We start from the raw sequence: 9,176 nt of genomic DNA on the forward strand, positions 1-9,176 counted from the left end.
ATCATGATCTCAAATATCCCACCAAGATCCACCCAAACTAGGCCCACCTCATCCCAGACCTGGACAAAGACCCATACTGCTGTCAGCCATGTTCCTTCTATAAATCACGGAGCTAAAGTCTGTAGAAATGCACTATACCCTGGCATCATTCATAATACCATAGATAAAGTCGCCATTTTCTTCTAGTTTGGGTGATCTGTGAGCCAAGACTACCCCCAAAAAAACCAAACGGTAGCAATCAAACCTCTTGGAAACACCTTGAGGTGTGGAGGGCTCTACGCGACCTATATATGCATATTTTTGACCTTCACAGCCCTCCGTAAACCATAATCATTGTTTTGTGTGAAGTGTGCCCAGATAAATGTTCATCTCTGTATGATAAAACAGTGTCACGTAGGGATGAGATGGTGAACAACACTGCCTGCAAAATCTATGATTGCCTCGTACTACACTTTGATTTATACAGAAGAAATGAATCAATAGGGTCTCCGAGCCTAAAAGGCATTTTATCATGGTGATGCACACAGACACACGATGACAACCGTCCCATAGATCGTGGGACAGTACTGACATGATGCTCTGGCCAAACCCTGCAAAAAGCAACAGGGCTGCTAAAGAGGACGGAATATGTTAGCAGCCCGGTTTACCAGTCATATATAGCTTTTTCCTTAGGGGGCGCTGCTGCAATCATTGGGAGCACTGTAGCTAGAGCTGGGAGGACAATGGCTGGTGCCGGAAACTTTTCACCATTATTATATAGGGGCTCTGTGGCTTTATGGATGACCTTGGCTGTAGATGTTATGGAGGCTGGCACTGCTAAAATTACCCAGATAATAGCTAACAATGGTATGGAGGCAGCGAATGTGCCCATATCTCCATAAACCATCCCAAAATCACATATAAGAAAAATGTAAATACTTGCCAAATGTTCACGATATATGTATATATATATATATATACTAGATGGTGGCCCGATTCTAACGCATCGGGTATTCTAGACTATGTATTTATGTATGTATATAGCAGCCACATAGTATATAGCACAGGCCACGTAGTATATAGGAGCCATGTCGTATATAGCAGACAAATACTATGTGGCCTGTGCTATATACTATGTGGCTGCTATATACATACGTATTGTAGAATACCCGATGCGTTAATACAGGCCACGCAATATATAACAGTGGCCACGCAGTATATAACACAGCCATGTACTATATAACACAGCCCACGCAGTATATAGCAGCCATGCAGTATATAACACAGGCGAAATAGTATATAACACAGGCCACCTAATATATAGCACAGTCCATGCAGTATATAGCAGCCACATAGTATATAACACTGCCCACGCAGTATATAGCAGCCACGTAGTATATAACACTGACCAAGCAGTATATAACGGTGGCCATATAGTATATAGCACGCAGTATTGAACAAAACCCACGTAGTATATAGCACAGCCACATAGTATATAACACTGCCCACATAATATATAACACTGCCTATGTAGTATATAGCAGCCACGCGGTATCTAACACAGCCCACGTAGTATACAGCAGTGTGGGCACCATATCCCTGTTAAAAAAATAATTAAAATAAAAAATAGTTATATACTCACCCCTGGGATCCACCGAAGCTCCGGCGATACGCGCGCGGCTGCCGCCATCTTCCGTTCACAGGATGCATTGCGAAATTACCCAGATGACTTAGCAGTCTCGTGAGACCGCTAAGTCTTCTGGGTAATTTTGCAATGCATCGCCGGGAACGGAAGATGGCGGCAGGCGCATACGGCTCGGTGGAAAACGGAGGGTGAGAATAGCAGGTTTTTTTGTTTTTTTATTATTTTTAACATTACATTTTTTTACTATTGATGCTGCCTAGGCAGCATCAATAGTAAAAAGTTGGGGACACACAGGGTTAATAGCAGCGGTTACGGAGTGCGTTACCCACGGCATAATGCGGTCCATTACTGCCGGCATTAACCCTGTGTGAGCGGTGACTGGAGGGGAGTATGTGGGCGCCGGGCACTGACCGCGGGGAGTAAGGAGCGGCCATTTTCTTCCGAACTGTGCCCGTCGCTGATTGGTCGTGGCTGTTTTGCAGCGACCAATCAGTGACTTGGATTTCCATGACCGACAGAGGCCGCGACCAATGAATATCCGTGACAGACAGACAGAAGGACAGACGGAAGTGACCCTTAGACAATTATGTAGTAGATATATATATATATATACACAATCCATTTCATCAGTTTACTAATATGTAGCCATTTGTTTTTCATTTTGGATGGAAATCGCTTCGTCATGTTTTTCGACAACCCTTTTGTATATGGAGACTGGCCTGGCAATGATCTGATCATGGCAGGTCCAGAAAGCTTCTTAGACCACCACAATAACATCACAACCACTTTGCCATATGCATATTGAGGTATTACATGGTGGCCACCTAAACAATGGCAGGTCTTGTAAAATATGGTTGGGCCATGTTCACACAGCATGTGATGCTATTTGAAGGGCTTAAAGAGGGAGGTTCTGAAAGCGAGACCCCTGGTGAAATATGATCCCATTGCCCCTGTATATAAATCTAGTCTTTTTAGTCAAGTAGGTGTGGTTTTCTTGAGGACCATGCCCACTTTTCTAAAAAAGACATGACCCCGATTCATCAAGACCGGTTTTTTTTCACACCAGTATCGATGACGGGGCATGGTGGAGTGCAAGGACTGGAGTAAGATTTGCAGCATAAGGAATGCCACCACTCCTCATGAATTTGACAAGTGGGGATCAACACGCCCCATCTTGCCCCCCTCCTACTGAGTTTCAGGTTCACCCACTTTGTTGGAGCTGGGCACCAATGGCATGGAAATGCCAAAAGTTGCAAAATTAATGTGCGATATTTCAAAACTTTTTACACCACTTTTGTAACGTCAAAGCTTTAATGAATTGGGGGCCAAAAATGTATCTACAGATTAGTGGGGGTCATATCTCAGTGACCGAGAGGTGAAGGAACAAGATCAAAATAAAGTCAGATTCAGGAGAACGGCGGCAATTACACCAAGTAAAAAATGTATTTTTTATGACAAGTGACAGGTCATCTTTAAGCAGAGTAATCTCCAAGGTGGTCCTTCTGTTTAGGATGAAATATTGCAGTTTGCTAAAAAAAAAAATATATATCCTTATTAGATATTACTTGCAATAGTATCTCTGTGGTTGTCAAAACGAGCAACATCTAGCAATACTTATAATAACAGGGTGACTGTCAAGAAGACGGGCGATAAAACTTGTCTGTATTGTATACATATTTGAGAAAAATAAAACTTATTGTGCAAATTGCTGCGCCCCTTCTACCTGTCACATATTTCCTCTTATTAGATGGGTTTGATTTTATGCAGTGCTCTACAGCTAGACAACAGTATATTTAGCAGGCGGAATGACCATCATAAATGACAGATATTACAGTGAAGTGGGAGGTGGAAGGGTCAAAGATGTTCAAATCTCTGCTCGAGTTTTAGACTGGAGGCTTTTCATTCATTATTTTTCTATAAATCTCCCCGATCTGTCATTCTGCCATTAAAATACTTCATTTTTAGGTATTTGTCCTAGGGCGGTAACACACTTTGTCTTCCAGATGTCTATCCAAGTGCACACAAGGAAAAACATGCAGACTGAAAGGCCAGCGTATAGTGATATCGGAGGGGCTGGTTGGTCTGGAGAGGGGAAAGTTCTGTGACACATGAAACTGTTTTAGCATGGCGGCTATACTACAGTGTTTCAGAATATTGAATCATAGAGGATTTAATTGGATTGGATATTTCTTTTTAATAATGAGAATTTTTTTTAAAGCTGTTGTTACATGAGGAATAGCTCCTGGCTTGGACTGGCCCACAGGAGAACAGAAGAATCCTCCGGCGGGCCACCACTCAATTCATTTAACAATCTACCCAGTTCATTGTTATATATATATTTGAATAATATCACATTTGCATATAGCCCTGGAGTTGGTTACTGGATGGTCTCCTTGGCACCTCAGTCCGACAATGACTACCTCCATCCATTATTAAAGGGGTTTTCCATTACAGTGATACTGATGACCTATCCTCACCCATCACGCCACCAGTCAGCTGTTCACAGTGCAATCAGAAGCTGGCTGTAAAGAGAGTATTAATTGAATGGAGTTGATCTGTCGTACCTAACAGTGACCACTAAAAAGTGTCCCAGGGCTTTCTTGTCCCTCTCTGTCCACTGTATACATAATAATACAATAATAATTTTATTTATATAGCGCCAACATATTCCGCAGCGCTTTACAAATTATAGAGGGGACTTGTACAGACAATAGACATTACAGCATAACAGAAATCACAGTTCAAAACAGATACCAGGAGGAATGAGGGCCCTGCTCGCAAGCTTACAAACTATGAGGAAAAGGGAGACACGAGAGGTGGATGGTAACAATTGCTTTAGTTATTCGGACCAGCCATAGTGTAAGGCTCGGGTGTTCATGTAAAGCTGCATGAACCAGTTAACTGCCTAAGTATGTAGCAGTACAGACACAGCGGGCTAATAACTACATAAAGTGTATGAGAACATGATGCGAGGAACCTGATTATGTTGTTTTTTTTTAATAGGCCACACAAGGATAGTTAGGTTAATGCATTGAGGCGGTAGGGCAGTCTGAACAAATGAGTTTTTAGGGCATGCTTAAAACTGTTGGGATTGGGGATTAATCGTATTAACCTAGGTAGTGCATTCCAAAGAATCGGCGCAGCACGTGTAAAGTCTTGGAGACGGGAGTGGGAGGTTCTGATTATTGAGGATGCTAACCTGAGGTCATTAGTGGAGCAGAGGGCACGGGTAGGGTGGTAGACTGAGACCAGAGAGGAGATGTAGGGTGGTGCTAAGCCATGGAGTGCTTTGTGGATGAGGGTAGTAGTTTTGTACTGGATTCTGGAGTGGATGGGTAGCCAGTGTAATGACTGGCACAAGGTAGAGGCATCGGTGTAACAGTTGGTGAGGAATATACATCCAGCCATCAGGGCAAACAGCTATTCGATGGGTGTGCTGGGTATTGAATTCCCACTGATCTAATATTGATGACCTACCCTGAGCATATGTTATCAATATCACTGTCGTAGAAAACCCCTTTAAAACGGTTAATGAATGGGAGTTGTCCTCATGTAGCAACAACTTTAAAGAGTGTTCTCATTATAAAAAAAAAAGCCCACCTCAATTATATCCACTTTAATTAAATATTGTGAAACTATCCAGTCTAAAACCAGTTTGAGTCCAGAATGCCACTGATTTGTTATTGATTACCTAAAGTCGCTTTTATATGAGCTGGTGATTGGGAACAAGCATTTGTACATGGATTATGGCTTGTGTATACATATCAGCAATCACCCAGCGAATGGTGAAATGTTCATTCGTCGTGCGATTGGATTGTTCATTCTGGCATTTTAATAATTGTTTTAAGCAGCAATTCATCTTGTGGATTAAGGATCCTTCTTTGCACATAGAATTCTTGTCGTCCTGTCTAAACAGGACATTAAACAGCTACTGAATGTATATAGCCGATCTGCAGTCTCTTAATGGCAGAAGTCGGCTTGTGTAAATGAGCCATTAGAATAGGTCATTAATATCAAGGTGGTAGAATACCCCTTTAAATATTAGGCCTGATGTGAAGAAATAGTTTAAGATGAATGCGCCAAGATCCTATTGTTAATAAAGGTGTCATATTAGGCCAGACACATACAGTCATAGCCAAAAGTATTGACACCCCTGCAATTCTGTCAGATAATACTCAGTTTCTTCCTGAAAATGATTGCAAACACAAATTATTTGGTATTATTATCTTCATTTAATTTGTCTTAAATGAAAAAACACAAAAGAGAATGAAGCAAAAATGGGCCAGACAAAAGTATTGGCACCCTCAGCCTAATACTTGGTTGCACAACCTTTATCCAAAATATCTGCGACCAACCGCTTCCGGTAACCATCAATGAGTTTCTTACAATGCTCTGCTGGAATTTTAGACCATTCTTCTTTGGCAAACTGCTCCAGGTCTCTGATATTTGAAGGGTGCCTTCTCCAAACTGCCATATTTAGATCTCTCCACAGGTGTTCTATGGGATTCAGGTCTGAACTCATTGCTGGCCACCTTAGAAGTCTCCAGTGCTTTCTCTCAAACCATTTTCTAGTGCTTTTTGAAGTGTGTTTTGGGTCATTGTCCTGCTGGAAGACCCATGACCTCTGAGGGAGACCCAGCTTTCTCACACTGGGCCCTACATTATGCTGCAAAATTTGTTGGTAGTCTTCAGACTTCATAATGCCACGCACACAGTCAAGCAGTCCAGTGCCAGAGGCAGCAAAGCAACCCCAAAACATCAGGGAACCTCCCCCATGTTTGACTGTAGGGACCGTGTTCTTTTCTTTTAATGCCTCTTTTTTTCTCCTGTAAACTCTATGTTGATGCCTTTGCCCAAAAAGCTCTACTTTTGTCTCATCTGACCAGAGAACATTCTTCCAAAACGTTTTAGGCTTTTTCAGGTAAGTTTTGGCAAACTCCAGCCTGGCTTTATTATGTCTCAGGGTAAGAAGTGGGGTCTTCCTGGGTCTCCTACCATATAGTCCCTTTTCATTCAGACGCCGATGGATAGTATAGGTTGACACTGTTGTACCCTCGGACTACAGGGCAGCTTGAACTTGTTTGGATGTTAGTCGGGGTTCTTTATCCAACATCCGCACAATCTTGCGTTGAAATCTCTTGTCAATTTTTCTTTTCCGTCCATATCTAGGGAGGTTAGCCACAGTGCCATGGGCTTTAAACTTCTTGATGACACTGCGCACGGTAGACACAGGAACATTCAGGTCTTCAGTCCTCAGACAGTTCTTTGGTCTTCTTTCTTTTCTCCTTGCTCAATGTGATACACACAAGGACACAGGACAGAGGTTGAGTCAACTTTAATCCATGTCAACTGGCTGCAAGTGTGATTTAGTTATTGCCAACACCTGTTGGGTGCCACAGGTAAGTTACAGGTGCTGTTAATTACACAAATTAGAGAAGCATCATATGATTTTTCAAACAGTGCCAATACTTTTATCCACCCCCTTTTTTCTGTTTGGTGTGGAATTATATCCAATTTGGCTTTACGACAATTCTTTTTGTGTTTTTTTCATTTAAGACAAATTAAATGAAGATAATAATACCAAAGAATTTGTGTTTGCAATCATTTTCAGGAAGAAACTGAGTATTATCTGACAAAATTGCAGGGGTGTCAATACTTTTGGCCATGACTGTATATACTATCTGATTACAGAGTAAGCCTTACAGTGGCATGTAAAAGTTTGGGCACCCCTGATCAAAATTACCTTTATTCTGAACAGTTAAGCAAGTTGAGGATGAAATGATCTCTAAAAGGCCTAAAGTTAAAGATGACACATTTCTTTTGTATTTTAGTAAAAAAAAAAAAACTACGAAAAGGAAAATGGGCCGATGCAAAATTTGGGCACCCTGCATGGTTAGTAACTAGTAGTACCCCCTTTTACAAGTATCACAGCTTGTAAACACTTTTTGTAGCCAATCAAGAGACTTTCAATTCTTGTTTGAAGGATTTTCATCCATTCTTCCAGTTCTGTGAGATTCCTCGGTTGTCTTACTTTGTCTGCTATTTTGAAGTCTAGCCAGAGATTTTCAATGATGTTCAGATCAGGGGACTGTGAGGGCCATTGTAAAACCTTCAGCTTGCGTCTTTTGAGGTTCTCTATCGTGGATTTTGATGTGTGTTTAAGATCATTATCCATTTGTAGAAGCCATTCTCTTTTCAACTTGAGCTTTTTTACAGATGCTGTTATGTTTGCATCAAGAATGTGTTGAAATTTCATTGAATCCATTCTTCCCTCTAGCCGTGAAATGTTCCCCGTGCCATTGGCTGCATCACAACTCCAAAGCATGATTGATCGACCCCCTTGCTTAGTGGTTGGGTTCTCTTTAGGGTTTGTCTCAACAGTATATATTAAAGGAGTTGTCCAGGACTTTAACATTGATGTCCTATCCTTAGGATTGGTTATCTATGATTGGTGAGAGTGAAACAACCAGCGCCCCGCTGATCAACTGTTCCTGGTGTTGGTGGCAGCCGGAACAGCTCAGTTACGGAATTGTACAGCACAGAGGACGCAGCTGGGTACTGCACATCCGTCCCCTATTGTTTTGAATAGTGGTAAGATGTGCAGTACCCTTCCGCGGCCATTATACAGTTGATGGAGCTGTGCTGTGAAGCAATATAGCTGAGCAGTCCGGCCAGCGCCTGAAAAAGCTCATCAGTGGGGGGTGGTAGGTGTTACAACCTCACTGATCAAACATTGGTGGCCTATCCTAAGGATAGTCCACCAATGTTAAAAGTCCCAGGCAACCCGTTTAAATTATGGTTATGCAAATAGCATAAAATGCTACTTTACCTAGACACTGAATACCAACACAAAAGACTGAGCAAACAAGAGGAAAATATTAAAGAGTCACACTCTAAAACTAATCTACCAACCAACATCTGAAAACGAGGGGACACAAATGACTCATAAAAACTAACAGGTTATTTAATATACTTAAAAAAGATTTAAATACAAAAGACATACATATACCTAAACAGAATGTTCCTACAAGTGGCACCAGTATAACATGTACAAAGTGAGAGATGTAAAATAACAAGACAGATTCCAAATAGGACAAAGAACCCCATCTACATAATAATTCAAGTCAACTAACAAGTGTCATGACTAGTATTAAATAGTTTAGTGAAAAAATGCATAAGTTAATTACTTACGCACAAGACGGTATGTCAGTGAAAAAGGGGGTTTCTCGTACATGCATCCTGGTCAACCAGCCCCAACGCACGTTTCACCCAGAAGCTTCGTCAGGGGGTGAAGATCTAGACGCTGCAGTTCCATTCTTTCTTACAATTCCTCCTGGGGTTCTTTAGGTTCCCTCTCAGAATGTCACCTATTGTGTTCATTGCAGGTGAAATAAGCCACTTGTAGTTTCAGGAATCATACAGGCTGGCCTATTCCATCAATCGACTGATGGTGGATAAGAACTACTTCGGCATGTAGGATCACCAGTACGGGACACATGAGGGGGACATTCTCAGAGGGAATCAACAGATCACCAGGGGGCACCATAACAAA

The sequence above is a fragment of the Ranitomeya imitator genome, chromosome 3 (genome assembly GCF_032444005.1).
Source record: "Ranitomeya imitator isolate aRanImi1 chromosome 3, aRanImi1.pri, whole genome shotgun sequence".
Lineage (NCBI taxonomy): Eukaryota > Metazoa > Chordata > Amphibia > Anura > Dendrobatidae > Ranitomeya > Ranitomeya imitator.